Source organism: Lichenostomus cassidix, chromosome 2 (genome assembly GCF_008360975.1).
Source record: "Lichenostomus cassidix isolate B80296 chromosome 2, HeHo_3.0, whole genome shotgun sequence".
Taxonomy (NCBI): Eukaryota; Metazoa; Chordata; class Aves; order Passeriformes; family Meliphagidae; genus Lichenostomus; species Lichenostomus cassidix.
In genome coordinates this window covers 141,973,744-141,998,945 of record NC_139482.1, presented here as the reverse complement: position 1 = coordinate 141,998,945, position 25,202 = coordinate 141,973,744, and the positions used below count along the sequence as shown (strand labels likewise).

Below are 25,202 nucleotides of genomic sequence, written 5' to 3'. Positions count from 1 at the left end.
AAACAAGGGCTACTGTTCTCCGTGGATGGAAGACAGGAGGAAACACAAGACACCAAGTGGAGGAACCAGATCCTGAGCATAGTCTTAGGCTTTGCTTGTTTCCCATGTGTGAGGGGTGTACATGAAGCCACCAGGAAGAAAATCTGTGCTGACCCCAATATCTCTATAGGGGGTTAGGTGACCTCCCACATGCACTAGCATCCTCTTTGTCCACAGGGTGGGGACGCATTAGGCACACAGCCACAAGAAACCTCTTGGCCCCTTTCCCCCAGGGTTTCCACCAACAGAGTCTTCCAGGGAAACATCTGATGCTGCAGCACCAGTGATGCTGAGCACTTCAAAGGTGTAATTAGCCTCGTTTAATGCTGATAAATGAGTCCCAGATTCCTGTGGCAAAGTGACTTCCCAGCTGGGAACAGGGACACAGTTGTCAAGGGAAGGGAAGTAAAAGACAGCTGAGCTGGCTGGAGGCTCAGCTATAAGCACAGCCTCGAAACCAAATTAGAAGGACCACAAGCTCCCAACCAGGCCATCAGGAGCAAGATTCCCTGCACATCACTGAAGGGGCAGTTTCTGCCATCTTATGCCAAGCCCAACCCTCCCAAATCCCAGCCCAGCACTGCCGAGCCTGAGCCACAAGGTTCAGCTGCAGACCTGTGCTCCCTGCGTGCTCAAGCCACTCTGGCCCAACACCACACACCCCCACAAACCTTCCAGACTGCAACAGTAATGAGCAGGAACCTATAGCCAATGTGCTGAAATACAATGCACTATGCCTAATTTCACCATGAGGGCGACCAAGCTTGCTCAAGAAGATTGTGGAGTCCACCTCTGTGGAGATTTGCAAAAGCCATCTGGACATGGTCCTGGGCAATGGCTGTAGCTACGTACCACCTGCACAGGTTCCTTCCAGCTTCAACCATCCTGTAATTGCAAAGCCAACTGCATTGCAATCCTCTGCTCTCACCAACCCGCAAGAAAGACTGCAATTATTCAGCTTCTCAACTATTTCTGACATTCTTTCCATAGATGAGGTTTAAGCGTTTTTTCACCCCTTCCTTTTAATAGGAACGCAACCACACAGTTCACAGGAGATTACAAAACATGCACACACACATCACTCTTCCAAAACTGCATTTGAAAGCATTTGTTTGATTTTCTCCTTCTTTTTCTCCCACCCATAAACCACCACCCTGCTGGTCTCATTCATTGTGTGGCATTTTGCAACGAAGCATAAAAATGGTATTAATCATAGCTCTGAAAAAAACATAAACTTCTTCTCTGAGGTTTGAAATAACCATTGGAAGGAAAACTTCCAGGAGCCAGAAGGACTGACAGGGCTGGAGACTCAAGTCTTTGTTTTCAAAGACCAAGTGTATCCCAATATATCCCTTGGACAGTTGCCCCAAGCCAAAGTTATAATACTTTATTCTTCAGTTCAAGTAGCAAGGAGATTTGGTACAAAATCAGGACAAATACCTAAAGAGAATAGGGAGGAAAATGTGTGGTAAATCTAATGGGAGACCTGAGCTCTAACTACAGCTTTGGTGAGAGTGTCTGAAGCCTCAGCTGCCTCTCTCTCATCTCCAGGATGCTGCACAAGCTGCAGCCTGAAAGACCAGATAAGGGTACCCATCTCTCACAGGCAGCACCTGAGCATCACAGACCATGTGCTGGCATTCACTCATGGCACAGTGCTGCTTCAGCCACAGGCAGAAACACAGAGATCTGCAAAGGCTATGCCAAGGAAAAAAAAAGTCATTATCATCTTTATGTTTTCTGGCCAAACACCACTGGAGAAAATTACCTTCTACATAAATCATGTTCTTTGTCCACCTCTGTAGATTCAATGCTTCTCATAGAAAGGGGAGCTTCTGTCAAAGACGGAGTCAGGAAAAAACATGAAACTCTTTTCTAAGATAGATGCTTTAGCAGAGATTTGCCAAAGGCTTTGGAATCACTCTGCTTCAGTGGTAAAACATTAATAATTCAAACACCGTCCCTTAAATTAGGAAGAGCACAAAAAGAAACTATTGAAAGAGAACAACCATCAAGCTTGCCACCACCTCCAACTCAAATACTGACATTTTCTCTCAAACCTCAAAAGTAGTTTCAGCAACCTGGCACATGAGAAATTTATGTTTTTCTTACCTGTCCTTCCCTCACATTTTCTCCTCTGCCATTAATCTTCCAGGCAAAGCAGCTGACCACAAGGACAGGGCATACCACAAGGACAAGGCATTTCTGGTACAGAAAGCCCCAGGATGCTGTCAGGGTGGTGCAAGCAGTTGTAAAATGTTTCCCAGGGCATGGCAAACATTTCATGTTTACTGTTATATTAGTGGGATAGGATGAGATGGGATGGATGGGATGGAATGGGATACAGGCCAGGCCAGGCTAGGCTAGGCTAGGCTAGGATAGGACAGAATAGGATAGGATAGGACAGTTGGAAGGCACCTACACCATCACTTGAGTTCAACTGCAAGTACTTTGTTTTAGAAGAGCAAGACAGAGAGAGCAAGACAGAGGGAGAGAGGAAACAATTATTTGCTGTTCCCTTTAATCAATAATCCCAGACTCTTGTGCATGGTAAAGTCCCCTGCTTATTCAAAGCCTGTATGCCTCTGCCTGTCTCTGCTACCAATACCTTCCTTATCAGCACATTTCATTCTTTCCTATTCTTTCAAGAGCTCTGCAAAGTGAAGGAAGTCTATTATCTCCATATTTAAGAGCCAAAAAAGGCTGGCTGAGATAGGTTCACCTCACTATCAAGGCTTTTGCAAGAGCAGGAACAATGTGGCAGCCCAAGATCTCATGCTGTCTACACAAGCCCCACTGGGGACTCCACCTCCTTCAGCAGCAGCTGGCCTGGGCACAAGCCTCTGTCCTGGTGTCAAGGTGGGCAGATAAAAGCACACACTTGGAGACACATCCCCCTGTCCCACACTGATGTATGGACTTCAGATGACCAGTTCAAATTTGCAAAGATGTGTAGGGCCAGGGTACATCATCCATTTACTCCATACCAGGTCTTCTCTTGAAGAAAACCTCTTTGATCTGAGTTCCCAGTGCAACCATATAAGCACCGCAAACATGCAACCTTGTGTCTCTCCAAAGGATGCTTAAACACATCCTGTTCTTCAGGGGAAAAAAGAGGATTAGCTATTCAAAACCTACATGCCAGACAATCTGGTGACCGAGTGCCTTCCTCTGATAGCTTTTCTAGACAGTCATGAACTTTAAACTACTTTTTGTCTCCGACTCCCAGCAGCTCCTAAACAGTGTGAGCTAAATATTTATAGAAGAGTCACTGTTTGTTTAAGTTTCAATCCATACTCCCTGAGGTCCAATATGCCCTGATCCTGAAATGACAGCTGATTACAGAAGAACCTGAAAACACTGCAGAGGGGACACTGACACTTACCAGACCTTTCATCTGGATACTTTCTCCAGTGGTTCTTTTGGGGAGCCTTTCCCAGCTCCTTTTAAAAGAAGAGGAACTGCAGCTCTTGCCAACCAAGGTTCATGTGTCATCAGACACTTTGGCACAGCTCTGCTCAATGACACAGAGCCCCAGGTTTTGGGGGGCCCCCACTGTGCTCCAGAGCTAGGCACATGGATTGCTGCTGGAAATGCAGCTGAAGTACCCAAGCTGCTGAACAGCAGCACCAAGGCACAGTAGAACACCCCAAACACCTGTGCCACAGACAGGGCACAGCACAATGGCTCTCTCCAGCTTAACAAGTTCTACCCTGACCCATCTCTTCTGGACTCAGCAACAGCTTTTCCAATTTACCATAGTGTCCATTCCAGTGGAACAAAAAAGTCCTCCCATGCCTTAGAAAAGAACAGACGATATCCAAACTTTTTGCCCAGGTGAACAACCTGTCAGAAATTGAAAAGACCCCCATGTGAGCCAACACACTACTGCTATAAGCTAGCCAAGTCAAACAAGTCACCTGCTTACATGTGGTGTTACACAGTTTCATGGGTGAGGCAAGAAAAGAAATAAGACTGTGCTTCATCCTCTTAAGTCATGTGTGGCCCTGTTAAATGCTCCTGGAGTCATCCTTTTGCAATGTCACTGGGGACTCACCACCACAAAGGAGCACACAAGATGCGAGGCTATCAATGGCACAGTCCTATGCCAACACATCCCAAATGAGCATCTCACCCTGCAGACCTCAGTTTCCAGCTCGGCAAGCTTCTAGACCAAGCAAATACACTTCCAATAACCACCCAAGGCTGGTAATTCCCTTTGTTTTTATGGTTTCACATACAAGTTCCTGCACGAAGAATGGAGTAGAAGGTGCTTACTCACCTCAGATGGGTGAGAGGTTGGGATGTCTTTGTTCAGGTCCAGCTACCTCAAACCAGCACCTGCTTTGAACAGTCCCTTGGATGACTGCATGTTGTTGAAGAACTCAAGACCCCCACTGATGATGTTGCTGTGCTCATCCTATCAAGAATTCTTCATCAGCACTGCAGCAAGATGGAACTCAGCAGTCCTGCTCGGTCTGGGGTTCTCCAGGGGATAGCAGGACTCATCCTCCACTGCACAGGGTGTTTCAAGGCATTTAGCCCCAGTAAACAGAAAATGTGCTGTTTCAAGCAGGAGGATGACTTTTGTCATCAGGCAGATCTCAAGGACAGGTTTGCACGCTGCCATTCATTAGGAGTGTTGATATCCAGCGTGAAGACCTGTGCATGGATGAAGGAGGAGATCATGCCAATGTCTGTGCCAATGCCACACGTGCACTCCCAGCCCACACTCATCCTCACACGTTTTCTATCCAGATGTGCCCATACACACACACACACACACGGGAAAGTGCCATGAAGTCTTATGGACAGGCTCCTGTGTATATGTATGGGAATCTGCAGGACTACAGAGGCTCACCACAGCCTCTCATCTCACAGCTGGCAGATGAGATTAAAGAGGAGACTGCAACAAGAAAGCTGGGAATAATGACAAGCACTTTCATCAGTAAAACGGCAATTACCCAGCCAGCACACAGCCTTGCATCTCTGTGGAGCAGGCAAAACTACTTATTAGAGAGATACCTCTACTGTGATCTGACTTCTAGAGAAAGGAGAGGAACTGTCCTGGCCTTCCCATGTTTTATTTCTCTGGCTCTCACTCCCCGTTATTGGAAGCACAAGCCTCACCACACACTCACCCCATGGCTGCTGGGGCCACTGGAGCCAGCCGTGAGTGGGAGGCTGAAGGCACAAACCTACAAACAAGGAGCCTTCAAAACTGCAGCTGGTCTCCTCCAGCATCATCCACACATTCAGCACCATGGAGTTGGCTTTACTGATGCTTCACAGAAGAAAATTTTACTAGGGCATAGGAGAGAGACACTTTTCTATTTTAATCACCTGGCCCTAAAAAAGAAAAATAAATGGAAAAAAATAAGAAATACAGCCCCCCTCTTTCCCTTTTTGCATAAATATTGGATCTGAGCACTTTATGCTCCTAAGAAGTTAAAAATAGGAAATAATATCAAGTCTGTGTGCTGCATCTTTTATCAAAGCCTTTTATAAACATCAAAACCAGCTCCTCTGCACTCTTTTATACTTCCCTGCTGTCACTCACAATTCATAAAAGGGGTCTACAGAGATACAAAGGGTAAGGCACTTTCCAGTACTGTCACAGAGTGTCTGGAACAAAAAAACAGCTTTTCCTCAAAGCTCTGAAATCTAAGAGCAATTTTATGACATAATGTCACTTTTAGCACAAGAGATGAATAATAGATATTCAAAATATAATAACACTTTCATGAGTAAACAATGCTTTGCAGTGTCAAAGCTTTTCAGCAGCAGTGTCAAGCCTTTGCAGAAGGATCAACAGCGCAGTCACCGAGCACTGCCGGGAAGCAAACACTGCAAGAACACACACGTTTAACCAAAAGGCAGAGTCTCCCTGGCCAAACTCCATCTGCCTTCTCTAGAGACATACATCCAGATCCCCCCTATAAAAAAAAAAAAAGGGAGGTAGGGAGATTAACAAGGTGACCCAGAAACTCTTTACACATGAACTTGACTTTGACCCTACTATCTCTGAGAGACCAGTGATAAATCCAAACCTCCTCCCCACCTGAAAGATGAGCAGGCTGACACTTGCCTATATTCAAGAGATATGAGCATTAATTAACTCCAACATTAAAAAAACACATTTGAAAGATGATAGCTGCTAGAATATTCATGACTCTTACCCAGCCTGTTTATATAACTGGATATGAAGCAAATCCTCCACACAAACCATGGCAAACCTGACAGCACCATTTAGCTGTTCAGCATCTTTTCCACAGAAGGCAAATTCCATAACTTGTGGTCACCACTATTTTTTTTCCTGCCCTGCACATAAGAGTTAGGAATTCATAGGGAGGAAGTGATAAACCCATGATAAAAAAAATTCCAGTGAACTGTCAGCATTATCCTAACCAAAAAAGAATTTCCTCCTTAGTCATCCACAGGCAGGGTAAGCCAGCTCCCCCATGAACTACAGAAGAGCAGGGGAAAAGTGCTTATCTGGGAGACTGCTTCTCTTCCTAGTACCTCAGTATTTAATTTTTAAGCAGGGCAAAGGTCAAATGAAAACCACCTGATGGTGATGCAAATGGAGCCCTGGATAAAACTGCACAGGAGCCACCAGAAAGAGTTGCTCTTTGCAAAAAGCTTCATGGAAGCCAAGAGATGGTGCCAGTGGGGAGGGTGATGGCAATTCCACATCCATGTGCCACAGGGATGCTGCCAGTAGCAGGAGGGTACATCCAAGCTGTGGAGGGGGCCAAGCCAGGGCAAGCTCAGCACCCCATGGAATGCCCCAGCCAGGCAAACTGGGGTGCTGAGCCTGGGCTAAAGATACACTCCTCACCTGGATAGTAAGAGATCCACCTTCCAGAGGCACCAGGGCTGGAATGCACCTGTGCCTCATCCCCCAACTCGTCTTCAATAATATTTGTAAATATATGTACTTTTTTCTGTTGCACACACTCAGGTCCCCCTTTTGCTGCTGGAGCCTCAGGTCTCTAATCTGACCTCCTGGCTTTTACACTGCAAAGGTAAAGGAGAGGCAGCACAGTGATAGTACCTTGCAAAAGCAGAGCCAGCAAAACCACAGGATACCCAAAAGAGTGCTAGGGAAAAGCTAGGAGGCCAGGTGAGAGGTTTGATTCCAGCTCAGGAAACACCCCGAGAATAAAATGTGTCCCAAAATGGCATTTTGTGTTTCTGAACTGGGCTGCACACTGCAGACAAGAAGATTAGGCAGATGCCCTCCCATGGTGGCAGACTGGCCCCATGGCAGCCATTCCTGCTCAGCAGTTTTTGTCTGCTGCCCCATATAAGACCAGCTCGGAAATGATTAAATCTTAATCAGAAACTTTTCAGATCATGTCCTGTTCACAGCTTTGGGACGGTGCAAATCCTGCCACCTTTACTAAGAGCCCCTCCAAGGGCCTCTCACAGCCCTGGGATGCCAGCCAGCTTTGGAGGCTTTACATTTTCGTGGCATGAGACAAATTTCACTAAGAGCTCCTCAATACTAATCCACATAACACTGCTCAGCAGATGGGAGCACAAGAAAACAGCCTGTCGACACCTTCAGTTCTGCACAGAACTCCTCAGAGCAATGCAAAGGATTCAGAAGCTGAGCAGATACCTCTTGCTTTCTTGCTGGCATTAACAATATGTCTCGTGATAGGTCACTGCTTCTTTGCAACCTGAAGAGCACAGTAAACCAGCAGATAGTTCAGTATTTACTGTGCATAGTAAGTCAGCACCTGCAGATGCAGGCACTCATGGAAAAGCAAAGATCACACATAAAGAAAGATTTTTATTCTGAAAGTAATTACTGTGATGCTTTGGTTAATACAAAATTCCAAGCAAGGTCTTAAAGCAATCAATTTCAAGACATACTAGCGGGATTATCCCAGATATTTAAAAATATGTAAATATTTATTTACTTATATAAATAAACATAAATATGCCTAATGTATCCCCAATTACACGCCCTGCAGTAAGGGCACAACGTTTGGGCACAAATGGCATTCACTGGTAAGTACTCCAAGAAAGCAACAGCCCTTTTAAAGAGAGAAAATGCATGCTGCAAAAGGGGTTGAAGGTTTTAGCATAAACTAAGGACTGAGATCCACCATTAATTTGCTTTGCTTGTTGCCTTTCACTGCTGCACGATTAGCAGAAGTTAACCTGTGCAGGATGAGCACACGTGGATCAACATCCTTCACCCCAGGCACGCTCCCCTCCAAACTCCCCATGCAGGACAGGGGAAGAAAGATCAAAGCAAAATTTCAGCATTGGCAGCTTCAGCATTTTCCCTGAGCACAGGAAGATGTGAATCCAAAGATTCAGCTGTAAATAGTTTAAAAGTGAAAAATGGACTTTTGGCAACCAAAATAAGAATCTTTAAAAGCACTAGCATTTGCTGCCCCCAACACCCTTGCAAATCCAGCCTGTTGAAGTGGTAAGCGAGGTTGCCCACAAACCGAGAGCTGAAACTAGTTTCAGCCTCACTTCCAAAAAACCTGGAAGTAATTTTAGAAGCAGGAAACCATCAAGCAAGAGACAGCACCTGTAGATTAAAACCTCTTCCTCTATCAGGCTTCAACACATTCGACTCACAAAACCAAAAAGAAAGTAAGACTCCCTTAAAAAAGCCTCATTGTCAAAATTTTTTATAGCTTTGAGGTTATATTTTATCCTTACACCAATAAATACTTGCAATTCCTTAATTTGCTGCCAGCTGCGGAGAGATTTAAAAACTTCTGCAAACCTGCAATTTCAGTGCTGGTCTGTGCTGGGCACTAAAAAATTCCACCGGGGTGAGAGTGAGAGGGGTTAGTCATGACAAGAATATCCCTGCAATGTGCCAGAGCAGCTTTTCACTGTCATCCAATCATCCTTAATACTGACTTAGTCCATCAGTGGTTTTTATAATCAGTTATGTGCTTTTGAAACACACACCCACATACATAACCCTCACAGGCAGCCAAATAGATGCTTTCTGTATTTTTTATTGTTATTATTAATAACATGCATCTGTGTGCACAGACCAACCCGCCCCCCCCCCAAAAATACATTTTGATCCAAGGATCTGCAACCTGACTGAAAGCAAGCCTTTGCTACTTTACTAGCAAATATGTTGAATGCTGATGAGGTTTATCTTTTAATTAGCACCTTGGGATGCATCTGCTAGCCCCCCTGCCCGGATGCTCACGCTGACCAACAGGAAAACCCTTAAACTACTTACCCTCGAAGCTGCCCCACATCCATGCAGGGTGAGACCTGCTCTGAACAAAAGCTGAGATGATTTTTCCCCTCTGCAAAGGACAGCTGTACATGTGCAACCAAAACATCGTTCCTAGCCAAGCTCTAATTCCTGGGCCACCCCCAGGTACCCCAGGTGTGCCAGGAGCCTGCAAGGCTGTGTGTGACTAGGGAGTCACCCTACAAGGAATAATGCATCACTGCAAAATTCAGGGTACATCTACCATGGCTTTTCTCCTTGCTTGCACTCGTGTGAGTGCAAACCCTACAGTGCAGAGGTCAAGCACCCTGGGGCTGCTCTGGGTTACCCACGTCACAGACAGTTTTGCTCAGTCTCCAAACAGGTCACAGGCAGGTTTTGTTCAGTCTCCAAACAGGCACCTCCAGAAAGACCAAAGGGCCTGGCAGCACTGGAGCAGAGAAACTGATGCCCCATTCACTCTTAATTATTTACGAAAGATAAAGCTCATTCCACCCAATGTGCTGCTGACAAAAGACTTTTTCACATCTTATAGGAACAACGGGAGATCTGGTTTGCAATGTCTTTATGAAACAGCTGACCACAAAAAAAAAACAAACAAACAAACAAAAAAAAAAAAACTTTAAATATCAATGGTGATTGTTTCAACTGTAGATAAAAAGAACAATGCAAGTGATCCAGTCTTTCTTAGATGCTTTAGAAGTTGTTAGGAGCTTGTTAATAAAACACCAGGGATTTCGGTGATGGGAAGGCTGTTAATTCAGGCAAAGGAAGGAAAACTCCTATCTGCAAATGAAGAGCTGGTTCCAGGGGATGCCTCTGCAGCAGAGCTCAAAGCCCAGGAGAGCAAGCGCAGGGGTCTGGCACTGCTGGGCTGAGTCTCCGGGCAGTGCTGCTGGAGAAGGCTCTGCCTAGGCTCATGACCACACTGCTCGGGCTTGACCATGGAGCATCCCCACCAGCCCGGCAGGATGCTGCTGCTCACCTCCGAGTCCAAATCCCCACGGTTAGCTTCAGCCTCTCTTACAAGCACAGCACACGCTTGGCTTGTTCATTGATAAAGCAAAGAACATCTTCATCCTCAATCTTTGTCGCCTGTCTCCCTCCATTTGGCCTACAAGTCACAGTCAAATTGAAGAGTGAGGCCACTGATTATGTTTCCCACTGAACATGCTTTATCCACCCTGCCCCCCACATTTCCTTCCTTTGATGCAGAATTGTGCTTACAAAGCAAGAAGATGAAACTTTTAATGCCTCACAAATGCTGAGGGGAATGCAGAATAAATGTACAGCAAAGCATTTTCAGCCCTTCAGCACCTCCTCTTTGTATAAAAATAAAAGTTAGATACAAAGAGCTAAATTTTTGTCTACCCCGTAGAAGGAGTGATCTGTTCACCAGCACACCTGAGCATTTGACCAAACCAGCACAAGTGCCAAAAAGAATGATTTTCACAGCAAATTTATACCCACAGACACCAAAATAATTATTCAATTCTCTGCTAGAAAGAATGAAAAAAAAACTTGTCACCTTCACAAAAACATCAAACTCATTGTAAATTATTCTAAAAATGCAGATTTGGTGGTTATCACTACTGCTGTTGAGTTTTGCATGTTTATATGGAATAGGAATAGTTTAATTTTAGAGCTAAAGGCATCTCCTTTTTTATGGGATAAGTCATCCTCAAAATTACATTCTTCAGCAGAAATTCTTGTAAATTAAGAAGAGAAAAAATGGATTTAACACTTGTGTCATCTTTTTTGAAATGAGATGATGAAGCCCGATAAGCTGATCCACACACGGCTGGTGGCAACTGTGGGCTACAAACACAGCTGCCCTAGAGTCCAGGAGGATCCAGGTGGAGGAATAAAGAGCATCAGATCCATCCTTTCCCTCATATATGAGGCTGTGGTTGGGCATCAAAACCTTCAGAAGCTGACACCACTGTTTCACAAGAACCTACATCTCAAATCTGGTCTGCCCCAACAAGGAAAAGCCACCTTCAGAGTATGGCACGAGGGACTTTGGAAGGTCTTACCTTCAGCAGAAGCTAGGAAGGAAAAAAGTGATTGAACTCCTGAAGATCAAGAAAGCAAACTGGGTAGTCAATGACAAAACCATTTACGTACCTCCTGGACAGGAGTGCTGCTGCACTGGAAAAGGTCTGGGAGAAGATATCTTCCAGCTGGGTAAATCAATGGCTCCATCTTAAGATGATGCACGGGGAGGTATTCCAGTAAGTGGCTGTATGCTATAATCCTCAGGATGGGGTCACAAATGACACAGGGTGACTCAGGAAAAAACAGGGTAAAAAGATGATAGGAACTTCCAGATGCTTTTATCCACAGACGGCATTCTCCAGAGGGTTTCATGGGTCCGTATGTCCATGCATCCCATGATCCTAAAAATCTTCAGGAGCTACAAAAAGGACCAGACTGCCAGGCTCCTCCAAATGTTACTCCAGACCAGTGGGACGCATGGGGTTGGGACCTTCAGAGAGAAGAGAAGGACAGACCATTACCCAACAGCTCTCACCACATTGGACAAGGTTTATTCCAATGGAAAGTCCCTGTTTCTTAAATATTTTGATTTATTTTTACACAGAAGGAATTTTTTCCCTTTTTTTAAATTAAATTTGCATGATTTATTAAAACAAATGTCACAGTAATCATAGACACAACATGCAGTCACCACCTCCAGATGCCTCATAGGTGCTAGGTGACGTGAGAGGAGGAGGTCAACAAGCCAGCAACTGAAAAACATTTTTACCTAACCAACAGATCTTTCCAACTCTCTTTTTTTTTCTGTCAGGTGAAAGGACACAGTTTTCCTCCCCTCTCCTTTTTTCCACACCTTCTAAACCCAATGAGGTATCTTCTCTACCAGGAAAGAGAAGGATGGAAAGGGTTGTAAAGCAGCAGGTCAGCAGCATCATCTGCCTTCCTGACTTCAGGGTAAAATGTCTATCCATCATCAGGAGAATCACACTTTCAGGAATCTATATCAAGGTCTGGCCCAACCAATCAGTGACACAGCAGAAACACTCAGCTCTTGAGTACAACCCACAACGACCTCTGACAAGGCAGAGCCACACTTCCCACCTCTACCTTCAGAGAAAATAAACACATCCCAGCAAAGTGGCTCAAAATACCCAGGGGATTAGTCATAAAGATTCTAGTATTTGACGTATATAAACCCATCATAATCTGGGCGGTTTGGGTTGTTTGTTTTTTCAGTTCTTTTAATCTGATCTTACTAATTGTGCTGGGAATAGAGTTGCTGGGATTTTTGTTTGTTATATTAAAATATGAAAGCTGTCACATAAACACAGGCAAGTGCCAGGCCGGATATAATGCCCAGCAAGTGCTGAAAGGAAACTCAAATAACTCTGTGCCTGACATTGCTTTCTAGTTCATCTGTAAAAAGAAAACAGTAGAGAGCAGCTGAGAGCCAAAAGAGGTTTTTTCACTTTGTTTTAGCTGCAGCAGCACAGGAAGGTGATAACATTGTGTGTAATGTAACCAAGCAAAGGAGCAATGAAAGTGCAAGCAAATAGATCAAATAGCACAGGGTTGAGGAAAAGGTGTGATAATCATTTGTTTTGCTAATTTTGTCAATAAAAGTCCTATCTACCCTCAAACAGCGGAAACGTCATCAGATATTTAAAAGGGAAAAATCAAGTGAATAATAAAATGTACAAAAACCCAACATTTTTTCCCCAGATGTTCTCTTTAAAGGGTTGATTAGGAGAATCACATGTTTATTTTAAATAAAATTCCACTGACTTTGATCATGTGTAAATCACCTCACGTAGAAAATCTACTTTGAACCAAAACTACTTCTTCCCTTGGGAAAACAATCAAAATTGCCTTCTCTGCAGGAAAGATGCAGCATTACCACAACCCAGCCTAAGCTGGCTGCAGGATAACACCACAACCTTACCAAAATCTGGTGTCTTTGCAACGTGTTTTTCTTGTTACAAAACCCAGCATGCAAATCAGTAAAAGGCAAGTGAAACTATGTAGACAGGCTCACAGATGGAGTTGCATTTGAAGTCTGATAATTCGTGGAAAAAGAAATCTGAATTGCCTTGTCCGTGCTTATAGTGTTTTCCCAGTGATGGGGAGAGTTAGGAAATGAAATATTCCCTAACTTCCCCCAGTTAAATGAACTGAAACTGAAGAAGGTCGGACCCAAGTCCCTGAGCTGATGAAAACATTTCGGGAAAGGATTTGAATCTTCCAAAATAACTCCCATTCCAAGAATTAGACAGCCACTCTGATATCTGTATGACATTGAAAATGCCTGTAAAGCCTATTTCTCTACAGCAAGAACACCTGCCCGAAATCCTTGAGCTAACTGTTTTCTCCATAAACCAATTACCTGTAAAATATGAGCATGCAAACAGAGATGAATCTCTGTCTCCAGAGAAATGAAGTTTGTCCTGCCAAGCCAGCCCCTCGCTGTGCTGTGCCTGGAGCACCAGCAGGGCTTTTTTTCAGGCTCTAACATGGATGTGTCAATATGTACTTTGCTCAGTTCTCCTGGGAAACAAGCCTAACAGTCCTCACTGTCTGACAAGTGAAAATGTAATTTTTTTTGTTTTCTATCTTTTATATCTCCCCTCATGTCACATATACCACACCACTGACAGCACTCCCATCACCAGCCTTCAAGGCCAAGCCAGATGGCAGCAGGACTCATGGGCTATGCAAGAGCTCAGTGACCAGCACCTTGCACAAGTTAGGTTTTTACATAAACATATGGGCTTTTCTAGCCAGATTGTAACAGATAAACCAATGGCAGATGATTAACGTTGATTTTACGCATCTTTCTTCGTGGTATGGAGGAACGTCAGTACCTTCCACGTCAGGATGTAAGGAGAACTGTAACTGTCTCATTGGTTACCTGTTTGAGAGGCAGATGAAACTCAAACCCTTGTGCCCAGCACATGCCTGAAAAGACAGCTTTCCAGTTCTCTGGGCTCTATGTTAAAATGTGCCAGATCATCAAGACTGAGCACACTGCCTGCTGGGAAGAACATGACTCCACTCTCAGCTCACTCCACTCCTTCTCTTCCCCCTCAGACTGGAGGGTCTTCCTTGCAGACTGTCCACAAGTGTGGACCAACAGTTTAGGTCTTGCCCTTACCAACTCACTGAAGGCCATGCAGTAGGTTGGCAGCAAAGCCACAAAGAGCATCTAGATTTTTCAAGTCATGGGCCAGCACTCGAAAAACATTAATCTTTCCAATCCCTTGACAAGAAATAACTCCATTACTCGTATACAACAAGGCTTGAATGACTCGCACTGAGAAACACCACGCACTGAGCACATGTGAGCTCAGAGCAAACAAGCACCACCCTCAGCACCAGAGCAGCACCCCGAGCCCTCAGCTCCTCTCCAAGGGCAGCAAGAACCTGTCAACACGAGCTGTAGGAAACCAGCCATGAGCAAGGTGTGCCCTGCAACACAGAGACCCCAAATGATTAATAAACACACAAAAAGAGTTTAAAGACTTGCTCCTCATTAGTAGAAAAATACATGAGGAAGAGAGAAGGAGTCCCACCTGTTGAATTTTGAATGTTAAAGAGTCCCAAGTGCAATGGCTCATTTCAAAAAAACAAGAGATGTTTTCTGTGCCTGTGTTTTATTTTAAGGTTTTATTTTAAGGAAAGGGCTGGGTTTTTTACAGTCTGGCATGTTCATTACAACCCAGCCATGTGAGTTACATGCAGTAAGGGACCTGTTAAACCCCATGATCACTGCAGTAAGCTCCAGCAGTGACTTTATTATGGGCAAGAATGCAATGGGGGCATTCACATCTACTGCTCCTGACACCAGGCACTGTGAGCAGTGTGTGCTTAGTTTACCAACAACAAAATCCCCTCCTAAACATAAGCTGAGCATCCCAAAATGGCTTTGTTACATACCCATGCACAAGAACGTCTCCAGATACAGAGACTGCTTATCAAGGTCAATGTTACCCAGCAGAGAATAAAAGGGGGGAAAAAAATTCAACTTTTCTGTTTTTTAATAAATCCTCCAGCGAATGTTTGCAGGTGTATTTGCTGAAAGGCAGCAGTTTGCTACAGCGGGTGAAAAGATTTCTCATTTAGTGAGCCAAGCAGGCTCAGCACCAGCCCTGGTGGAAGGAAGAAGGGCAGGACCACGCCCAGACTGTCCCCTGCAATAACATCCAGCTGATGAATCAGCTCAAGCCACCTCCAAAACCTCTCCTTGGCTTCCTGTTCTTAAGCATGAGATTTTAAAAGAGCTATAGACTGACACAGCAGTGAGGGTGGCAAAATCAGGGAATTTCGAGCCAACAGGACTTGTGTTTTGCATCAATGACGCAACATGAACTTGTTTGCTTTATGGAATTATGGAAGGACACCAGTTAACAGTCTCTTATATAATGTGCCTGTAATATTTATGTCCTTATAAAAGATAAATAAACAAAACCAATTATTTCCCAAAGAAATACACACAAAAAAAAAAAATTGCAAAGGCTGCTGCTCCTTTTTCCCTCATTCAGCAAGACCAAGTTTTTGGAGTAACCTGGCTGCTTTAGAGGGATTGACAAGCTTGGCTAACATCCCTGGCAGTCCTTAGAGCTGGGGCTTTTGCTTCCAGATCAGAAAATGCAGCAATGGCCGGGACATGATTAATGAGGAGAGGGCACTTCAAGGATGCTCCACCAGTCTGTGACTAGACAAAGACACCTCACACCCAATGCCTGATTATTTTAGGAAAACAAGATGGAGGCAAGAACCATTTATCTTGCCTCATCCTGCCATTGTTCATCCTAAAAATCAATTCCTTTCCGGGAATTCCACTGAAAAGGGGAAAGCTGGAAAAAGAGAAGCACAGAAGAATTGCCTGGTAGATTGGGAACTCTAACCTACAATCCACCCAAAAAAGCATTGTCTGGTAAAGCATAAAGTGCAACATAAAAATGCTTCCAAGAACTCTTGTAACAGTTTCACAATAAAGTGTACATTCTGAAATGTAAGTCTAGCTATTCTATTGAAGGTATCATCACACAAATTTGTGTCCCTCACATCCATCCAGAGCTCCTCACCCACACTCGGGATGGGTGTGCTCACCAACCTGAACCAACAAGTGACCAACAGGCTCTGTATTTACAGCTCGAGTTCTCACACAAAATGCAGGTCATGACTATGCCATTTAGACTTCACAAAATGACTCCACACGAGGCTCACAAGCTGGGATGCTACAATTTGAAGCACTGCTGAGATGCCTCAAATTAACCCCGTTCTTGTAACCATTTTTGAAGACAAAAAGCAAAATCTTAAGCAAATGTCACACAATCTGACATTTTAAGCACCTAATGTCACCTTGGACCCTTTTCAAAGTAAAATTTAATAACCTTATTCTCCATCTGTGCAAGCTGACACAGATACACTAAGAGAAAAAATCTTTAAAATATTCCCTAAGGAGAAGTGGGGGGAGATACTCTCTTGAAAAACAGCAGACTATTACATAAAAAGACCAAAGGAACAAACTGTAAGACAAATATTAACTAGCCTTTATACAGTATGCAAGACAGGAATGTTTCCCAGCTTGGGTGATAGTACAAAAGAAAAAAAAAATTATTTTATTCTATCAAAGTCATCTCTAATATGGAACACAGCATTCCACAAATCCTCCTCTTGGCAAAAAAAGTTTTACAGTGAACTGAATAGTGTGATTCTTAAGAGTTACTGAATTGCCTCACCTGAAAAAACTGAAAGGTCACAGAGAAACAAAGTCCACAAAGAATGACTGTTTCAGCCTTGAACCACTTGCAGCTCAGACAATGACCATACTCCTTCAGAGGAGAGTGGCTCCTTAGGTAGGAGGAACATCCACCTGGACTTCTCACTGATCCAAGAGTGTGGGATACTCAATAACAAAGTCACACAAGAAAGACTAGTCCAATCTCAGCTGCCAAACACTGATGGCATGAGATGCACATGAGGGGAAAATCAGACCTGCAGATCCACTGAACTGAATGTAGTGATGCACACGACAGTACTTCAGGCCTCCTGCTCTCCCAGGACTGTGCATTCTGGCTTCAAAGCTGTTTTACAGAAATGCTGGTCCCCAGGATAATCTTGCAGAGACAAATTGCAGCCCTTCACATGCATGAGGGAATGGATTTTTGTGCTTTTTTTTATTTGTTTGCTTGCTTTTTTAAAATAGGCTCTCAATTATATCCACAATCTTTATAATCAAATTCAACTACCAAAATTCAAGATCTGTGCATCAAAACAGAAGGCAGGTTCCCACACCTGGGTGAAGGAAGGGCCTTTCCATCCCACTGTTCTCATCCACGTGGGTACCATTTCCCCTCCCATGCTGCCAGCAGGCTCAAGCAAGAGCCTCTTTCTTTTCCCTGGTCCCTTATGCAGGCACAGAGCAGCTCTCCCACCATTTCATGTCTAGCACCAGACCTGCAAGTGCTCTCACAGGTGTGACATGGAGTTGCTGCTCCATCTCCAGAGCTGCTCCACTGCACATCAACACACAGCCCACTGCCAGGTTCCCTCTCTGGGCACTGGTAGAGTTCACAGCAGATTGGGAAACCTCACTGCAAACTCACTTTGTGCCTTGGCCAAAATGACCTACATTTGGCCTAGCTCCCCACACCTAGCCTGGTCACCATGAACCATCCCAGATTCCCAGAGAATGACCCAGCAGAAGCCTGCTGACACTTTTTGCTTCTTTTTATTTATGGTTTTCAGTCCACGGCATTAGTTACTAGCTTACAATGAAAGGGAAGAAAAATCACTATGCCAGCTGCAAAAGTAATCCTCCTCCTCATTACATTTTCAAGTCTTTATCTTAGACCTATTCTTTAAGCCTTCAGGATCTGGGCTGTCACCATGCAGGCTAACAACATGCTTTGTAGTCAAATAAATGCTGAAATTCTCACAAGACTACATCGCTCCAGGAGCAAAGGAGTTGTGCTAAAATTATATAAGTGGCTAACAGAGAGATTAATTGGATGCTATTAAAAAATTAAAAATAAAAAAACACAGAACAGAAGACACCAGCCCCTTATTTTTCAAAGACAAAATCAACCAACTCCAGGCATCTTGGTCGCAGCTGACAGTTGCTTTCATCAACCCCCCACCACCACTGCAGCCTCCTGAAATCCCTCTATTAAATGGATTTGCAATTGTCCCCATTTATGCCATCTATGCTGCCCCTGCTTCAGCTCCAAGAAGGCAGAGTTGGGATGATGGGCTTGATCCTCTGAAAGCCCTGCTGGGACTAAAACTGAGCCAAAGCGCTGGTGATGTTTGATCACTGTGGCACTGGTCCAACACAGCTCTGGCCCGACAAACGCCAAATTGATTTGCTGGCCCGGTGTGGCCAAAAGGGGACATTCCTGAGCCCCTCTCTGGGTTCCTCTGGATCTCAACTCCTCAACCCAAAGGACTCCACACTCTGCTCTTGATGGGAGAATTACCTTGGGCAAAGCAAATCAGCCCAAAGCTGCCAAAAAACAGTGAGGGGGTAAAGGCCAAGAAGGAAAAAGACATTTTTTAATGAGCTTAAGTCACCCCTTGTAGGACTGATGCATTTCCAGCTTAGTATCTGGCTCCTTTAAAAGCTGAATCCTTGGCGGCTGCCTCCTCATGCAAGAACAGGACAGAAGCCCAGTGGTAATGACTTTCCCTGTGCACTGTCACACTTGGCTTGAGGTCCAAGCATCCCCATGGAGCCCAGGAGAAGCCCCACGTGCTCTGGAGCTGGCACAAGGCTCAGCAAAGGCAACCGAGGTGAAGATTTCAAAACAGCTCTGGGAATACCAGTACAGAAACTTTTTGGCAGATTACGCTCTGTCTTCCTGTTACTTTTTTGAAAGGTCCTACTTATTAAGGGCACATGCTCAATATTCAGTAAACAATAACAGAAAGTGGTTGCCATTAAACCAAAGCCCACGGAATAATCTTGACTCATTCCAGCAGCCAGATCCAAATAAATGCCTGTCCTGCTGTTAAAGGGAGCTTTAACATGCAGCTCAGTGACTGGGACCTTCATGAGGTGAAAAAAATACTATTATTAGAAAAGATTTTGTAACAGTGTAGGACTTGGCTTCATCTAAATATAGATGTTGCATTGGTTTAATTAAATCAGTATGGAAAGGTTCTATTTATTGCATCATACAGTTACACTATTAAGTTACAGCCCACGACTCATTTTTCTGCTGATATCCAAGAGTAAATCCTTTTTCTGCTGATGCAAGGATTCCTATCACGGATTGCACTCCAGCTCTACCTGTCCCATCCCATGTGTTTATGAAAGGATGTTTTGCTTACTGTCTTGCACTCACAGAGCACTCCTGACCATGCACCAGTTTTAATTCTACCAAACAAAAACAATTCAGTCCTACCAACTCTGTTCCTATCACTCTGCTTTCACCTCCATCCTTGGTGATTATCACTGCAGCCACCTCAAGAAATAAAAAACAGAAACACAACAAACAAGATCCCTGAAAACATCTGGCTCCTGTGTAACCCTCTCCTTCACAGAGGCCAGCAGCAACAGGGATCTTCAGGGAATCAGCTGTTTGCTCCTCACCCCCAGAGCTGCCTCCCACCAACCCTGCACCTCACAAACAGGGCAGCAGCCAGGGTCCAGCTCAGCTGCGGGGATGGATAACCTCCCCAGGCTGGCATCCCTATTATTTTGATGTCTGAACGTGCTCACAAATTTAACTAACCTTTCTGTAACTCAGAGATTTCTAAATTTTCATTCCAAGACTGACAGCGTATTGAACCACTTCTCACTTATTTACTGCTAACAACATTTTTATTTTAATAACGTCTAGGCTCTTAAATACTTAATGACCTGGTATTCTGATGAGTTTACATGCTGGGAGAAAAATAAGGGAAAAAGAAGGGATTGTTTTATCACTACATTAGCATCTAAAGGAGCATCTAAAGGCATCAAAGGAATTCCTAGCCACATACCACTTTCTATATGGGAATGCAGTTAATGTATTTACATACAAAGCTTGTGTGTCTCAGGAGAACTTACAGATACAGAATCAGAGATTCACCAAATGGTTTGGGTTGGAAGGGACCTTTAAAGGTCATCTAGTGCAACCCCCCAAGGAGCAAGGACATCTTCAACTCCATCTGGTTGCTCAGAGTCACATCCATCAATGTTTCCAGTCCAAAAGGTTATAGTTGGTAAAGAAGCTCCAAGGTTAAAGAAGAAGAAGGAAGGACACTGAAACATATCAAGAATAACACAGGCAGTGGCATACCAACAAATGAACTTCATGATTCAGGGCCAAAAAACAGCAACAGTAATTAAAATATTACAGGAGATTAAATTCAATCTTTCTTTTTTTCTCATGAAGATGACACCTCCTGCCCTCCTCTGAGCTGACTGGTTATTTGGGAGTCGGGCTCGCAGGTCAGACACGTTTGTGGCTGATGCAAGCCTGCTGTAAAACTGAGGTGTCCAGCACTGCTCACGATCCTGCCCGCTGATCCGCAGCGCAGCACGGGCTGGCAGCTGCAGCGTGATGCAGCAAGGATATAAAAAGCTGAGGACTCAGCCTGGAGAGTGGCAGCCAACCTGCACCAGCAGCGTGCCAGCATCACCTTTCACCTACATCTGCTGAGCCGCCTGCCCGATAAGAGATTATCTTGGAAAAACAAGCTCTGTCATAGCTGCTCGCTCCAACTGGTCCTGGGAGAAGAGTTATGTCCTTCTAAGAGCAGCAGGGGGGGACCCCATGCTCAAAGCCATCCCCAGTGATAGGGGGATCAGGATAGGCTGTCCTAGGAAAAGAGACATCTCTCCCCATCCCCAGTGATTCCTGAAGTGCTCAGCCCCATCCACCCCTCCAGAGGCTGGCTCCATGGCAAGGGGCAAGCAAAAGCCCAGCTGCTTCAGGCAGGGGATGATGCTCTCTTCCCAAAAAGGGGCACCAGGGAACAGCACCAGCATGTCAGAAATCTCCATTGGCTTTTTCAGCTCCAATTCCCTGGCTCTCCAGTCTGGGAGCAAAGTGTGGTGGACTCAGCACCTGAGAGCCAGCAACAAAAATCTTGGAAATTCAGAGAGAAAATATCAGAAATTATCAGCCCCAGATGCAGGCAACAGAAGCCACCCTCAAGAGAGTGTTCAGAACCAAATCTGATCTTGGTTCCATCAAAATACTCTCACTGCCTCCTGGGGTGCATCACGCTGTGCATGCCTGGCCATAACCAGACTTTGGTCTCTTCCACATCTTCTGCAGGGCCCAGCTGGCTCCAGATGTGCTCACTGCAGCTCTGCCATCCAGCAGGATGGAATTCCAAGCTATCAGAAGTGCTAGAGCTAGCCATTGAGATGTCAGAAAATCCAATAAGAAATCATTCCAGCTGTTTATTTGCTATGTGTTTGGTCTGCCTATCTGAGTTCACATTAATGGTAATTTTTAATTTATTTGTTTATTTTGATATCTATCTTTTTTAAGTCCTTCTACAGCCTTTAAAATCATCCACATGCTGTCACTATATACACATCACTACTAAAACAATGTTATAAGACTCTTGATTATACAAAAAGCACCAAAGCTATTTTTTCCCCAAGGGATAAACTGGTATATCAAAGCAGACTGGTGTATCTGGCAGAAGAGTCAGAACTCCTTAGGAACATGTTTTCAGGAATAAAGTGGCAAGATCCTTTTAGATATTACCATTTTTTCATACCTCATAAGCAGCACGGATTAACAAAGCCAATAAAAATGATCTCGAAACCTAAACTGAAGTGCCTTGGCCTTGATTTTGATCTTGAAACAACCTGGCCCAAGCTCAAGAATAATTTTTAACGTTTATTTTTAGAACACTTTACCTTCAAACCTCCAGACCTATGTTAGATACCTTTTCCATTTTTTCCGTGAAACTGAAAACACAATCTGTGAAGTCACGTTTATCATGAGAGACTTGTCCATCATCGCTATCTCAGTAACTACTTTTCCAAGGAAAGAGTGTTCTTTTCACAGCAGACGTGGGCTTTCCCACCATCTACCACCAGGAAATGCATCATGTCACTATCCAAACATGCCAAAGCCAGCCTGCTCTTTCCAGAGCTGCACCAAAGTTCTGGCCTTGAGTTGACAAAGCCCATTTAACTGGTAACTGGTTATTTTCACTGACACAGGGCAGACCTGTCTAAGAACTCACTCTCTCAAGGCTACATTTCCTCACAGCTGCCAACCTCAAGCTGGGTACTCAAGCTGGATGCAAACAGCTTACTGCAAGCAAAAGCTAAGTATCTGCATCAACTCTGAGCACACTTTAACTTTGAGGAGGTCTAACCACTCTCAGCCACGTTTGGAAACATGCACAGCTGCCACATGCTTCCTCATGCAGTTCATGCACCAGAACCACCACTAGTAAGGACCTGAAACCATGGGAAATTGCTGATTTTCCTTGAATTGAAACAGCTCCATTGGTAGACATGTACATCAATGCACCTGAGTTGATATGAGGGCATCCAATATTCTTGTCTTCTCATGAACGCTCATGCCAGTGTAAAATCCCTGAAGACCACACCAGGGACTGGGAAGCATGGAGGAAGTCTGTTCTCTTCCGACCCTAACAGAGCATAATGAAATGGTACAAATAGCCTCATTTATGGGACACTGTGGGACAAGCGAATCTGTAATCCTCAATTGCCTTGATGTCACCACTTCCTGCCACTCTCTTCCACGTGCCCTCAGAAATAGACCTCTGTGAAATTGCCTTCTAAATCCAAGCCCTCAAGCACACTGTACACTATTTTAAGTGGTTCCTTTGCACTGTTGTAGTCCTTTTCATTAGGATGGCCTGGGGCACATCAGATGTAATACTTAAAGATCACAGCTCTGCCTATCTAAAGGCACCAGGAATAACTCTAAAGAATGTGAACCCTCTGAAGACCATGTGATGAGCCTCTCAGTGAAAGGGATGTTTTTATAAACACGGTGACACAAAAATCACCAGAGGCGATCAAACCCAACCACCACTCTTAGTCAGCATCCAGCTTTCAGATGTTCTGGAGAGCAGACCCGTGCAGTTGGCAGGAGTGAGAGGACACTCCTGCTGGCAACCATTACTGGCATGCACAAACTATTTGCTGTGTTCTCCAGCTTAATTAAATCAACAGTTTAAACTAATTCCTCAGCTTTGACGGGTAGCAGCTGAGAAGCTGACACAATTCTCCTTCTGCCACCTGTGGCAGGCACAGCAGCCTCCAGGATGCAGAGCAAACAGCTGAGAGAGATGACAACATCTACCATGGGGGTTGCATCACTGGGAGATCACCTGCTACAGCCTCCACAGGTCCACTGAAACACAGGGGCACTGCTTAAACCAACCATCTACTTCCAGGTAGATATATAGACATATTTTTTTTAATCACAGATAACTTTGTTCTTGTGTGCTTTGCCCCACTATTCTAGCTAATGTGGCTATGTCTGAATTCAGGGCAAGGCACCAGGTCCTGAGAATGGTCCTTCCCACCTCCAAGACTGAGAAATAATAAAAGCTGGATGAGGAAATGAGGGGAAAAATAAAACAAACACCCACATCATCACATCATGGTTCATTCATTGTTTCAAACAGCTGCAGCAGAAATTCTGCTTTTGTTTTTGTTGGCTTTTCCCTTTTTCCCCCCCCCTTTCCTTCCACACATATGAAACGAAGCATGCAAAGCAAGGGCCCCTGTCAGTATCTGCTCTGCACTCAGTTCAGGGCCAGCCAGAGTGACAGGCTTCAAACTGCAGTCACCACAAGCACAACCGGACAGATAAAACCTTTATTTATGGCAGAGTAATGCCTACTGCAAACTGCACCACTGCAAAAAGCTTCTCTGACCCTCCACAGCAAGGTTTTGTCTTGACTTCAGTGCATGAGTAGCTGGAGCTGCAATAAACCCACAGTGCTGAGGAGCACCTTTGAAAGCCAAGTGAACCACAACACTGGCTAAAAGCTTTGGTGATCCACTCTAGCCCCTGTGACCCCCATTTAAGAAGAGGCAAATAGTTTAAACAGAGAACTGAAGCACTCAAAATCTGCAGAAAATTTGAAGTAAAAATTTCAGCTCAGCAGCAGAAAGTCTATTATGAACAAAACCATCATAGAATTAAAACTGGATCTTCTTAGTCATCACTGACAAAATTATAACCAAAAATAAATAAGCCATTATATTACAAGTACTTTTTATAACATATATTGGGTTTTTATACCCTATATGGCTCCTTCTGGGGACAAACTTTTTAGCATGGCCTGCTGTGATAAGTCAAAGGGTAACGGTTTTAACCTAAAAGAGAGTTGATATAGATTAGATATAAGGAAAAAGTTTTTTAGAATAAAGGTTCTTAACACTGGAAGAGGTTCCCCCAAAAGTGTTGAAGCACTGGAAAAGGTTGCCCAGAGAAGCTGTGGATACCCCATCCCTGGAAACATTCAAGGCCAGGCTGGATGGGGCTTTCAGCAGCTTGATCGAGTTGAGGATGCCCCTACCCATGGCAAGGGGGTTGGACTAGGTTACCTTTAAAGGTCCCTTCTAATCCAGACCATTCTAGGATTCTATGACATTGCCAAACAATCCTGCTAAAGAAGACAAAATCACAAAAAGAAAGAGCTTTCATTGTTGGTCCTTCTAAGTACTGCCTTTCCCACAGTCACCAAGCTTGGGGCTTAGCACCACAGCTAGGTGAAGGCTGGTTTTAGCTAAGGCTGCTCTCTCTAGAAATTTCTCTCTGCAGGTGAGTGTAGGTGAACTGGGGACGTCAGCACAGCAGTGTTTCAAGGGCAATGACGCTCTGCCGGCAGCTGGAGGGCAAAGTATTTCTGGTAGATCTAAAGATGTCAGGCTGCCCCAGTAATAGCAGGATGCCTTGGTTCCAAGGTGCTGTGTCCCACCTGGGAGCTC

At 44.4% G+C, this 25,202-nt stretch overlaps 1 long non-coding RNA gene across 1 annotated transcript in view; it reads right to left on the bottom strand.

The window, feature by feature from the left end:
* The window catches only part of LOC146442419 (uncharacterized), a 125,116-nt gene that overhangs the window by 76,279 nt on the left and 23,635 nt on the right, over positions 1-25,202 (bottom strand). Inside the window, exon 2 of the long non-coding RNA XR_014850257.1 lies at positions 11,399-11,759. This is a non-coding gene — a long non-coding RNA (uncharacterized LOC146442419). The remainder of the gene's footprint in view (positions 1-11,398; positions 11,760-25,202) is intronic.